Consider the following 14,724-nt stretch of genomic DNA (forward strand, 5'->3'; position numbering starts at 1 on the left):
AAAACAGACACAGAAAAAAGCTAGGTAGAAAGTGGACTATTTCAGAGAATAATTACTGGATAGCTTAGCATGTTGTGGTTTCACTGAAGAGTAGGAAGGGGAAGGACGGTGGGAGGGGAGGGGAGAGGCAAAGGGGTTATGTATGGAAGGAAAAACTGATTGGAAGTGAAAGGGTGAGCCTGAGCGGAGGTGGAGGGATGGAGGATGGTTAAGATGGACAGAAGTCTGGAGGAATAAGGTGGGATGAGAAGGGAACGGAAGTAACATGTGATGGACGAAGAATGGGCAAGAGCATGAATGGAAAAGGATGTGTAATTTGAAGGAGGCAGGGATTGTAAGAGGATAGTGAGAACAGTGAGGAAAGCAGAAGGGGGTTTGGAAGAATGAGGGTTGTTCTAGAAGGGGGGGGGGAGGGAAGAATGGTTGTTGAGAGCGGAAGGGACTATGGTAGGATGTGGTAACAGCGAATGAGAGAAAATAACAGAGACAGTGCTATTAGGCCTGTGACTGCGTGACTGTGAAAAGGGCGAGTGAAAGTAGCTATCAATGAAAAAGAACGAAAGTGAATGTGAGAATGAAACAAGCTGAGCATGAAAGAGAGAAAGAGTGAAAGAGGACAAAAGGGGAGGGGATGAGGGGGTGATAGGAGGCTGTTGGAGGAGAGATAGACGTGATGGGGGGGGGGGTTATAACTTTAATTCAACGTGGAGGAAACGAAAATAAGGCTGGCTGGTAAAGGGTAAGAGAAACGAGGGGATGTTGAGGAGAGGCGACAAGGAAAATGCAGTGATGGTAGGGTGCGGAAGGGTGAGGGTGAGCTCGTGAGGTGGAAGGGTGAGGAGAGCAAATGGGAAGGTGTGGGCGTGGAGATGCTGGAAGGATGATAGGATGAGAAAGGGGTGGGGGAGCGCTAGAGTGTTGATAGTAGGGAAAAAGAGGTTAGGGAAGGCTGGATAAAAATATGCGAAAGGCTATATACAGAAGGAGAGTGGAGACTGATGGGAGTGGGGAGAGAGGAGGAAGAATGGGAAGGACAGGGAAGAGGAAAAGATAAGTGGGGAGGGGAAAGACTGGGGGGGGGGAGGGAAAGAGAAAGGAGCATAGAGGATAGCGAGAGAGTAGGAAGGAAGAAGAGAGAACAAATATATAGGACTAGCAGGGGTACCCGGCGATTCCCGGGCTAAAAAGGCGAACACTCTAATCCTACTTGTTCTAGTTCAGTTTTTCTTTCTACTCCAGAAAGACCATCTCTTATGCTTTTGAAGAGGGATTATAAGAGGTCCAGGGACTTTCTATTTCTGCCTTCGCAGACTAATGCACAGTATTTGTGTGCACTTGTTTCCTATTACCGGTGACCTCAAATGACCTCCAATCAGTGACCTCAAATGACCACGGAAGTCAACCTCATATAGCCTATGACCGAACTGGAGGTCATGTGAGTATTTCTATGTCAATAATTGGGCTGATGGGTCCAGTCGTTCGAGGGTGTATTACAGGTGACCTCAACCGACCTCCGACCAGTGACCTCAAATTACCAGGGAGGTCAACCTCACATAGCCTATGTCCGAACTGGAGGTCCTGTGAGTCGCCATGCCAAAAACTGGGCTGCAGAGGTACCCGGCGTTGCCCGGGCTAGAAAAGGCGAACACTTAACCGGTGTCCTCATATGACCCATATCTGAATTTTGACCTCCCCAAAACCATCCTTGGGTCACCCTGATTCACAATATGTATGGGTCTTGGGGTCTGTGGCCCTTGATTTGGGCGTGATTGGAGGACAAACAAACAACACGGCTCTTATATATATATATATATATATATATATATATATATATACAGGTATATAGATATATATATATATATATATATATATATATATATATATATATATATATATATACAGGTATATAGATAGATAATAAAAGAAATGGAGATGTGAAAGAAATGCGAGGTTAAATAGTTATAAAAATTAAGAAATGGAGGAGTGACAGGAAGAAAAGAAAGTGGTGTGAAAAGAAAGAGAAATGAGCAGCGGTGGATGAGGAGAAAAAGTGAGGAAAGAGGGACTGCAGGAGAGGGAGAAGGGGATAGGTGGATGGGAGGGAAAGAGAGGGACAACAACAGAAGAGCAAAAGAGGAAAGAGTGAGGGGGAGGGCAAAAAAAATAAAGAATGTTAGGAGGGACAGATACAGAGTAACACAGGCATGATGTGAAAGAATGGGTGATGATGGGGGTGATGAGGTAAAGGTGGAATACTGTAATTTGCTTGATTGTACACACTGTGTGTTGTAGTGGTGCAAGTGAGGCCTGACTTATCTTTATTGCCATATCCGTACTCTGGCAGTAACACCCCACCATCTTATTGCATTACCCTCCCCCCTCCCCATACACACATGGGATAGAGCGGTGGGCTGTGGTTTGTAAAGGTCGATCCTAGTCTGGTGCACTGAAGATGTCGTGGATAATTTTATATTTCGTTATGCAGTCTTTATTAATCTCTCACAAGACTTTCGACATGGCAACAACGGTCCACACTATAAAAAATACACGCCAATACTGATGAACGTGAGTGCCTGGCGTTCCCTTTGTTTATACCATAGTAGCTCACGCCAGGCGTCCGTCATCTGGATTTGGCGTAATAATAGTATTAGAAGGTGGCAAGAGGATAAACAACACCGAGACCTCCCTTTCGTGTAAGTCTATCTATCTACCTATCTATCTATTGCCAGACGCCTCAATCCCGTTTGGTGTGGCCACAAACAATTCGCCTCCACGTCGCTCAGTCCCACGCCATTTCACTGCACTGCTGTCAACTCACACACCCCTCTCTCATATACCTCTCCACCCTATCCCTCCATCTCATCCTCGGCCTCCTCCTCCCTCTCCCCCCCTCCACCTCACTCACATACACTCTCTTCGTCAGTCTTTCACCCTCCATCCTCTCCACATGGCCAAACAGCTTCAGTGCATTCCTCCTAACGCTTCCTATCACATCCACATCCACACCACAACGTTCCTTTATATCCTCATTTGTCAGCCTGTCTCTCCATGTGACTCCATAGGCTCCTCTTAAGTAATTCATTTCCACTGCTCTCAATCTTGACTTGAGTCCTTCCAACAACGTCGAAGCTTTAGTTCCATTCGTTAGAGTTGGTATCACAATACTGTCATGTAGTAGCTTTTTCACTTCCATGCTCACTTCCCTGTCTCTTATCACTGCTTTCAAGGAACCAGCAACCTTTCTTCCCTGCTGTACCCTTTCAAGCACTTCACCCTCCAAATCTCCATCCTTACTCATCACACTACCCAAGTACTTAAACGTACTCAAATTTTTCAATTCCTCACCATCCAACCTCGCTGTACATTCACTGACTTCACCTCTCTAAAAGACCAACACTGTACTCTTCCCTACATTCACCTTTACTACCCTCTTTCAGCAGGGCCACTCCAACATCCACTACCCTACCTTGTACCTCTTTTATTACCCCATCCATGTACAGATTGAACAACCAAGAAGACATGACACATCCCTGTTTCAACCCAACCTTCAAATAGAAAAATTCATTCAGTTCACTATCCACACGCACTGCAGCCTTAGCACCATCATACATACTCTTCACAGCATTCAACAACTTCCCATCTACTCCATATATTCTTAATACTTTCCACAATCCTTGTCTATCCACCCTGTCATATGCTTTCTCCAAATCCATGAAAACAGCATACAACTTCTTTCCCTATTCTAGAAACTTTTCCACAAAAGATCTAAGAATGTCTATCTGATCTAGCAACCTCTTTCCTTCCTAAAGCCTCCCTGTTCTTCTTCAATAATTCCTCTGTTCTTTCTCTAACTCTGTCAATAAGTATCCTACCATACACTTTTCCTATTATACTAAGAAAACAAATGCCCCTATGCTTACCACACACTTCTTTTTCCCTTTTTCCTTTGTACAAGGGAATAATTATACCTGACTTCCAATCCTCCGGGACTCTACCTTCCTCCCAGGCCAATCTGCACATCTTCCACATCCATTCTACTACTATCTCTCCCCCATGCTTCAGCATTTCACCACACACTCCATCAATTCCTGGGGCTTTCCCTAATTTAACTTTCTTCATTGCTCGCACAACTTCTATCCTACTGATTTCTTCCTGTCTTCTCATCTCCCTTCTTCTCCCAGCCATTCCCCAGCCACTTATACGCGCATTACTTCCATTCTTTATGTTCAACAATTCCATAAAGTGTGCCCTCTATTTGCTCACTTTTTCTCCCTTCTCCACTAGTAATCTACCATTTTTATCTTACATTCCCCTGCTAACTTCACTTCCGCCATGTCTTACTCTCTCCACCTCTTTCCAGAACATTTTCTTACAGTCCCTTCACTTTACAAATTCCTTCCAAATTCCTCATCCACTCTCTTCTTACTCTCTGTTACTAATCTTTTCACCTCTCCCTTTCTTTCTATATATAACTCTCTCTTCTGCCTGTCAACTTCTTCCACGCCCCTATTTCTCATCCATTCATTGATTTCTTTCTTCTTTTGTGCCACGGCCTGTCTCACCTCTTCATTCCACCACGTTGTTCCTTGCACCCCCCTCCGTTTTCTCTTCATCCCACACACCACATCACATGCTACACATATTTCTTCTCTGAATATCCTGCACAAACCTTCCACGTCTCCCATCTGCTCCAATTCATTTATGCCCAATCGTTCCTCCACTTCTCTCTTATATTCTGCCTTTTTCTCATCCTCTTGTAACCTTTCCACTCTCCTTGCAAATACTCCTTCTTCCCATCCTTCCCTTCTTCTATTTCTCCATCTTATTTGGATCTTGATTCTGGCCACCACCAAGTAGTGGTCAGAAAGTCCACTCCCACAACCTCTATAAGCTCTTGCATCCATTACACATCTTCGCATCCTTTCATTCACACACACATAATCATTGCCTTCCTTTCATTCAATTCACCACCCACCCTTCTCTTCACTCGCCATGTTTACCTGTGGATCATTTTATGCCTGAAGAGGGTATTGGCTATCACCAACCTCCTCCCAGCACAAATGTCCACTAACGCACTGCCATTCTCATCTATCTCAGCAGGCACACCCCACTCACCAACTATTCCACCTTCACATTCCCAACTTTACCATTCATATCACCGATCAAAAACACTCTCTCATTCCTTCCAAACTTTTCCATGCACACCTCCACATTTGTCCAGAACTCTTCTCTCACTCTGCTTGCACGATCTTGCATTGGCACATACACGCACACAATTGCTCACATTTGTATTCCAACTTTCAATCTTACCCACACAATCCTTGACCCAACTGATCCATACTCTCTTATGCTCTTCTGCCATATTTTACTCACAACTATACACACTCCTTCTTTTGCCATCTCATTCTCATCTACTCCTTCATATATACCCCATCCATACTCCATATTCTCTCCTACTCTCACCTCTCCATTTAGTTTCAGATACTCCACATACATCAACTTTCTCACCCTGAAGCACCTGGAGAATCTCTCTCTTTTTCACCTCATCATTCGCACCTCTTACATTCCATGTTGCAATTACCATGTCCTTTGTCCGGTCCTTGTCGTCATCTTTTGATCAGACCTTGTCCGAGGCTTCTTGTTCGTCTTTTTAGTTAGTTGTTTTCCGGGGAGGGGCACTAACCCTCCGACAACCCTTTTAGTCGCCTTGTGCGACATGCAGGGATACTGGGGGAGTATTCTTGAAACCCCCCCCTACCCCCAGGGGATATTTTTTTCCTTTTCTCTTTTTATAAACACTGAATAATTGAGGAGCATATCTTTCCTCGAGAGGCTGAGGTGCCTGAGAAATACGAGAAAAGTTAGAAAATCTGACAAGACGAAATGTTTCTGCAAGAGGATGTGAGCAAAACATTTCCGTACTGATAAGACGATGATGTAGCGCACAGTATGTGGCGTTGCTGATGAAAAATTATGCTTTCAAATTATTTTTATGTTGCTTAAGTCTTATATTAACGGTTTCTGGAATAGCAGCAATCACAAAAATATAAGTGGAGACCGTCTGCACTTGAGTTACCAGATTTGAGGGCAGGCCAGCAGGTTTTTGCCTCAAATCAAATGATACTGTTGTGACTATTTGGTCACTGGAAATCACGAAAAAAAGCTTGGTATCTATGAAAATGAGGCGCCTCTTGATTAAAGTGTACATATAGATGTGTCACGCTCCAGTGACCGCAAACATACATCAATGAAAGTTAGCCTGTATTTTTTGTGTACATTACTACTACTATTTTAATTTTTTATGAAGTTGTGGCTAAATAATTATAATGTATAAAAAGAGTATTCCTGCAATATCTAATAATAAGACAGGACTTTCACATATTAGGTGAGTGTTAGTAAAGGTGAAAGGGTGAGAGAATGGGAATACGGTTTAGGAATATGTGCGGGAGTTAATGAGAATGAGAGGGCAAGAGACGGAGTATGTATGTATGATGATAAGTAAAAAGTGGAAGGCGAATATAAGAGAGTATGGAACAGTGGGTGAAAGGATTGTATGGGTGAGGATGAAAGTAGGTATACAAGCTTGGGCGATTGTATGGGAGTATGCGCCGACAGAGGACCGAGTGGCAAGAGTAAAAGATGAGTGTAGAAGCATGTATGGAAAAGTTTGAGAGGAGTGAGAGAGTGTTTTTGACTGGAAACATGAACGGCAAAGTTGGGAATGTATGAGTGGATGGAGTGGTTGGTCAGTGGGGTGTGCCAGCTGAAGTAGATGGGAATGGTACGGCTTTGGTGGACATCTGTGCTGGTAAGGGGTTGGCAATAGCCAACACCTTTTTTCGGCATAAGATGATCCACTGGTATACATGGAGAGTCATGAGGAGGATGGACAGTGAACTTGTTGAACGAAAGGCAATGATAGAGTATGTGTGTGTGTGGATGAGCGAATGAGAAGACAAGTGTTGGATGCAAGAGTGTGGAGAGGGCGGGGGAATGGAATCTCGGACCATCACTTAGTGATGGCCAAGGTAAGGCTGCAAAGAAAATGGGTGAAGGGACGAAGGGGAAGACAGGAGGAAACAGCTCCTGTAAGAAGAGTGGTGAAGTTGCAAGATAGTGAGAAAATGGCAGAGTATAAGAGCATAGTGGAAGAAAGATTGGGAAGGTGTAAGTTAGAGCAAATGGAAGGGGTGGAAGCTATATATAAGATATTCACGGAAGAGATAGGCGCTGCGTGTGAGGTGGTTTGTGGAATGAGGAGGAAATGTGGGAGTGTGCAAGGGACAGCATGGTGGAATGATGAAGTCAAATGAGCTGTGGAACAAAAGAAGACATATAGTGAATGGGTAGCGAGTAAAGTTAGGTATATGTGAGCGGGAGAAGGGAGGTGAAAAGATTGGTGACGAAGAGTAAGAAGAAAGTGGATGAAGAGTTTGGGAAGAATCTGAGTGTAAAATGAAGGGAGAGTAAGAAATTGTTTTGGAAGGAGGTAAAGAAAGTAAGACAGTGTGAAAGGGGAAATAGCAGGAGAGTGAAATATATGAATAATAGCTTGTTGGTGGAAAAGAGAGAGAAATTGAGGAGATGGATGGAGAACTTTGGGGAATTGTTGAATGAAGAGAGAGAGCAGTGCGAGAATAAGTGGTTGGGGAATGGCTGGGAGAAGAAGAGATGAGGGAGGAAGAGATCAGTAGGGCGGAAGCAGTGAAAGCAATGAAGAAGATCAAGATGGGATAGGCTCCAGGAATTGATGGAGTGTGTGGTGAAATGCTGAACTATGGCTGTGAGATTGTTGTGAAGTGGATATGGAAGTTGTGTAGATTGGTTTGGGAAGAGGGAAGGATTCCAGAGAACTGGAAATCAGGTATAATTGTTCCTTTATACAAAGGAAAAGGGGAGAGAGAAGTATGTGGTAACCATAGGGGTATTTGCCATCCTAGTGTGACTGGAAAAATATACGGTGGAATATTCATTGATAGAGTAAGGTATATATATAACAGAGGAGCTAGTTGGAGAAGATCAAGGGGGATTTAGGAAGGGAAAAGAGTGTGTAGATCAGATAATTGTTCTAAGATGTTTAGTGGAGAAGTATCTAGAGAAAGGAAAGAAAGTGTATGCTGCCTTAATGGACTTGGAGAAAGCTTATGACAGAACAGATAGGCCAGGTATGTGGAAGGTATTAAGAATATATGGAGTGGAGGGGAAATTGTTGTGCTGCAAAGAGTATGTACGAAGGAGCTAGGGCTGAGGTGAGAGTGGATGATGAGCTGAGTGAGTTCTTTGATCTAAATGTGGGACTAAAACAGGGATGTGTGTGATGTCACCATAGCTGTTTAATATATACATGGATGGGGTTGTAAAGGAGGTGCAAGGTAGGACAGTGGATGTGGGAGTGGTTCTAATGAACGACGGTGAGATGTGGAAGATTCCGGTGTTGCTGTTTGCTGGTGATACAGTATTGTTGGGTGAAGATGAATGGGCGTTGGGAGGTTTGGTTAATGAATTTGGGACAGTGTGTAGGAAGAGGAATCTGAAAGTTAATGTACACAAGAGTAAAGTTATGGTGTTTGAGAGCAATGAAGTCAAAGAATGCACAGTGAGGTTGGATGGTGAGGATATGGAGAATGTGAAAGCATTCAAGTACTTGGGTAGTGTGATGAGTAAGGACGGAACTTTACGGGATGAAAGTATTGAAACGGTACAGCAGGGAAGGAATGTTGTTGGTTCACTGAAAGCAACGATGAGATGGGAGGTGAGTATGGAAGTTAAGAAGTCACTGCATGGTAGTATTGTGATCCCTACTCTGACGTATGGAAGCGAGGCGTGGACCTTGCAAGAGTGGAACAAGTCAAGAGTGAGAGCAGTGGAAATGAGATACTTGAGAGGAGCATGTGGAGTGACATGGAGGGACAGGTTAACGAATGAAGGAACGTTGTGTGGTGGATGTGGATGTGGTTGAGAAAAGTAGGAGAAACACACTGAGGTGGTTTGGATATGTACTGTAGAGAGAATGGAGAATGAAAGACTGACTAAGGTGTATGTAGGTAACGTGGAGGGAGGGAGAGAGAGGGGAAGACCGAGGATAAAGTGGAGGGATGGAGTTGTGAGGTATATGAGGGAGGGGTGAGTGAGTTGGGGGGAGGGTAGTCAAATAGTGGGTGACAGAGCGATTTGGAGGCGTTTTGTCTGCGGCCACCCTTTGCGGGATTAGGTCGTCGGGCTATAGATAGATAGATAGTAAGTTGTATGTTAGGCTGGTAATTTTAAGCTTTTGTGTGACTGTCTACTGTAAATTGCAGTACTGGATTTAAAAAAAAAAAAAAAAAACGTTTAGGCCTTATCAGTATTTTATTGATTTTAACAAATTTATGTATTCATCTAAGTTCTTGACTGAAATATACAGATCATATTGGTACCAAACTAAATTTACGGGCCAACTTAGGTAAGACAAAGTTATGCAAAGTTACCATATGTAAGAGAGAGAATTGGTTGGGTAGCACCCATCCTAAAATATTTACAAATTTCAATCAAGCACTTAACTTCTAGTATAAGAATATTGGTTTACATAAGAAATAAGTTAGTTAAAAATAAGTGTTTGTAAAACAATGTGGATTATTTCATATAATACACAATTAAGAAAACAACTCTACATCTTGAGGCCTCTTTTTATCCCAGGAGCGTTTCATACTTACAAATATCAAGTATGTCTAAAGACAGGCCTGAACGGCTGTACCACGCATATATGATTAAAAAAAGAAATGGTTCTTTCGATGGAAATCGGAGTTACCGTTAAGAATGAGTGGATGGGAAAAGGAAAATCAAGGAATGTAGGTTTAGGTGAAATGTTTATGCAAAGGCAGGGAAGGAACAGTTAAGCAGTGACTGTGAGAAACAGGAAGAATAAGAATATAAATATTTTCATGAAGTCAACCAACACCAAGCATATCAACAGTTTACGAGAAAGTGGGGAATGCAGTAAACTAAGCAGATTAACATGGAAACATCAGGACTGGATGAAAGTACTGTAAAGATGGAATGATTTCCAGGAAAAGATGCAAAGGTTATGCAGCAGACTGGGAGTAATTTTGTAATTTAAGAAATCAGTGGCCACTTGCTGAAGGGAAGGTATTAAGTAATATTGTATATATGAGAGGAAGTACCTTATTGAACTAATCTGGAAATTTATGGTACTAACTGTATATGAAAAGAAAACTACAGTCATATATAGGAACTGAGTGAACATCTGTGATTGTACTCAATTCTGATAACTTACACTTTTCAACATGTTCTACTGGTAATGGCTAGATGATCGGCGTGGAAAGATATAGATAAAAAAAAAGAGTGTCACTTCATTCCTCTTGTTCTCTCCGACAAGGAGAGTATGTTTTCACCCCTCATTGTTTGTTTGTATGTCTGTTAACAGGATTGCTCAAAAACTAAAAGAGAGAGTTGGACAAACTTTGGTTGGGAAATAACCCATGTCCAAGGGAACAATCGATTGACTTTTGGGACCGATCCTGATCGTATTACAGATTCTGGAACCGGAAAACATTTTCTTTTTTACTGTGAAACCTTAATCAATGATGACAAAATTTGACCCATTGTGACTAGTGGTTTGAAAATTACGTTGCCCTTGTCGGAGATATGCGCACCACTGAGTGCCCCTCTAGTGTTGGTGCTGCAAAGGATGTCACCAATTCACCAGTTTTTTATATAACTGAAATAATCTTTAAGCTAAAAATAATTCTGTAAAATTAATTGCAGCATCAATTTACACACACAGGATGAACTACAACATAGATAGAGGCGCACATACTCATAATTAGAATACACCCCTGTACGGTTCTTGATTGGTGACCTGGCGGGAAACATTTTATAGAAACATATAAAAGTATGCTATTATACATTCACACTGCTTGTAATAATTTGAATCTAGATATTTTCAACAACTACTTCATTCAGACACGGTAATACTTCATGCCTAGCCTATACAGAACACTGTATCTTACTCGGAACTGCATTCTTTTATGTGTTCTACAGCCAGTTATTACTAGTTCCAATATATATAACCACATTTCATATGGAAATATCTATCTATCTATCTATTGTCAGACGCCTTAATCCCATAAGAAGTGGCCACAAACAAATCGCCTCCATGTCACCCTGTCACCCGCCATTCCATTGTCCTACACCCAGCCCACACTTCCATCTCTCATATACCTCTCCACTCCATCCCTCCATCTCATCATTGGCCTCCCCCTTCCTCACTCACATACATTCTCCTCCTCAGTCTCTCACTCTCCATCCTCTCCTCATGGCCAAACCACCTCAGTGTGTTTCTCCTAACGCTTCCTATCACATCCACATCCACACGACAGCGCTCCTTCACTTCGTCATTTCTCAGTCTGTCTCTCCATGTGACTACACATGCTCTTCTCAAATAACTCATATCCACTGCTCTCGCTCTTGACTTCTGTCCCTCCAACAAGGTCCAAGATTCACTTCCATACGTTAGAGTTGGTATCACAATACTGTCATGTAGTAGTTTCTTCACTTCCATGCTCACTTCCCTGTTTCTTATCACTGCTTTCAAGAAACCAGCAACCTTTCTTCCCTGTTGCACCTTTTCAAGCACTTCACCCTCCAAACTTCCATCCTTACTCATAACACTACCCAAGTACTGAAACGCACTCAGTTTCCATTTCCTCATCATCCAACCTCACGTTACATTCACCGATTTCACCTCTCTCGAAGACCATAACTTTACTCTTCCCTACATTCACCTTTAGAGTTCGTTTCTTACACATCCTCCCAACCTCATCCACCAACTCTTGCAGCTCCCCTTCGTCTTCACTTAACAACGCAGTATCATCTGCAAACAACAGTACAGGGAATTTCCAAGCACTGCCCTCTCTCACTATTGCAGCTCCAACATCCACTGCCTTACCTTTTATCTCTTTCATTACCCCATCCATATACAGACTGAACAACAATGGAGACATGACACATTCTTGTTTCAATCCAACCTTCAAATAGAAAAATTCACTCAGTTCACCATCCACACGCACTGCAGCCTTAGCACCGTCATACATACTCTTCACGGCCTTCAACAGCTTCCCATCTACTCCATATATTCTTAATACTTTCCACAATCCTTGTCTATCCACCCTGTCATATGCTTCCTCCAAATCCATGAAGACCCCATACAATTTCCTTCCTTTCTCTAAAAACTTTTCCACTAAAGACCTAAAAATGAATATCTGATCTACACAACCTCTTCTCTTCCTAAAACCTCCCTGTTCTTCTCCAACTAATTCCTCTCTTATTTCCCTAACTCTGTCAATATCTATCCTACCATATACTTTTCCTATTACACTAAGAAGACAGATGCCCCTATGATTACCAGACACTTCTTTTCCCTCTTTTCCTTTGTACAGGGGAATGATTATACCTGACTTCCAATCCTCCGGGACTCTGCCTTTCTCCCAGGCCAATCTGCACATCTTCCACATCCATTCTACTACTATCTCTCCCCCATGTTTCAGCATTTCACCACACACTCTATCAATTCCTGGGGCTTTCCCCATTTTAACTTTCTTCTTTGCTTCCACAACTTCCATCCTATTGATTTTACTAATCTCTTCTCACATCCCTCTTTCTCTCAGCCATTCCCCAGCCACTTATATTTGCTTTACTTTCATTCTCCACGTTCAATCTGCTCACTTTTTCTCCCTTCCCCACTAGTAATCTACCATTTTTATCTTTCACTCCCCAGCAAACTTCTTTGGCATCCTAACTCTCCTTACCACTTTCCAAAACAATTTCTTACATTCCCTCCACTTTGCACTCAAGGTCCTTCCAAATTCCTCATCCACTCTCTTCTTACTCTCTCTCAATAATCTTTTCACCTCTCTCCTCTTTACATATAACTCTCTCCTCTGTCTCTCAACTTCTTCCACGCCCGTGTTTCTCATCCACCTACTATATGCTTCCTTCTTTTGTGTCACAGCCTCTCTCATCTCTTCATTCCACCATGCTGTTCCCTGCTCCCTCTTTCGTCTTCTCTTTACCCCACACACCACTTCATATGCTGCACAGATTTCTTCTGTGAAAATCTTGCACACACCTTCCACGCCCCCCATCTGCTCCAGTCCATATTTACCCAATCGCTCCTCCACTTCCCTCTTATATTCTGTCATTTTTCCATCCGCTTGTAACTTTCCACCCTCCTTATATGCACTACTTCCTCCTGTCCTTCCCTTCTTCTATTTCTCCATTTCATTTGGACTTTGATTCTGACCACCTCCAAGTGGTGGTCAGAAAGTCCACTCCCACAACCTCTATATACTCTTGCATCCATTACACACCTTCTCATCCTTTCATCCACACAGACATAATCAATCATTGCCCTCCGTTCATTCAGTTCAGCACCCACCCTTCTCATCATTCGCCACATATACCTATGGATCATTTTGTGCCTGAAGAGGGTATTGGGTATCACCAACCCCCTCCCGGCATAAATGTCCACTAAAGCACTGCCATTCCCACGTACCAACTACTCCATCCACCTTCACATTCCCTACTTTTCCATTCATATCTCCAATTAAAAACACTTTCATTCCTTACAAACTTTTCCATCCACGCTTCCACATTTGTCCAGATCTCCTCTCTCACTCTACTTGCACGATCGCACCTGGACAATCTCTTCCTTTCACCTCATCATTTGCACCCCTTACATTCCATTAGCTAATCATACCATGTCCTTTGTTCGGTCCTTGGTCGTCACCTCTTTGTCAGTCCTTCTCCGAGGCTTCTTGTTCGTATTTTTAGTTAGTTGTTTTCCGGGGAGGGGCACTAACCCTCTGCTAAGCCACTTGTTGTCACGCAGGGAACACGTGTTGGTTGGTTATAAGGTTACCACCCACCTTTGTGAAAGCTTTCCTGGTTTACAGGAAATCATTTGGCTTGCCACTCAGTGTAGAGCTACCCTAAAAATAGAGCACTACTGCACTAAGTGGTAGGATGATGGGTGCCCTCACCTACCGCCACATATGGAAATATAAGAGTTTATAATGGGTCAATAATGCGTCTGGTTTACTAAACGGAAGGCGCATACAAAATCTGGACGCTGTTAGGTTAGCTGTTGGGTATTTTCGGCCACTAGCCACCGTAGCAGCATTCAAACGCCTCACTGGTGTTCACCAAGACTGACGGTTGGAACTTTAAACAGTCTGAATGAATGGCACTCACGAACGTCTGACGACTGAATATCGCCGCTGGACCACCTGAACTCACGGTTTTTTATAATCTGGCCCAAAGCATCTGTGCTACTACCATCACACCAGTCCTGAATAAGAAAGCTTACCATACATTTAACATGAAATGAGAAAACTGGCTCTCATGCAGGGACATGGGAAGTTGCGTAGCATCATGCGTTGGGTGAACATACTGTATAAACACACCGTGGGGTGATGTAGAGCTTACTGTGGTGCCCCAGTTAAGTGGATGGAAACGTAAATACTGCAACCATCCGAGAACCAAACCCTTACACTTTTCTCAGCACCTCACCACACCAAAGCAAAGGAACAATGGCTCACTGCACAGGACGGCCCTGCAGGGTTGCTTATTTGACTGTGGTTGATGGCTCTGCTCTGTCAGACAGACAGAGATTACTCAACATGAAATTTATCTTAAAGAATATCGTAATGTCCGACTCAAATATTA

This window comes from Coenobita brevimanus, chromosome 60 (genome assembly GCF_032717465.1).
Source record: "Coenobita brevimanus isolate Jiangsu-jjx chromosome 60, ASM3271746v2, whole genome shotgun sequence".
Lineage (NCBI taxonomy): Eukaryota > Metazoa > Arthropoda > Malacostraca > Decapoda > Coenobitidae > Coenobita > Coenobita brevimanus.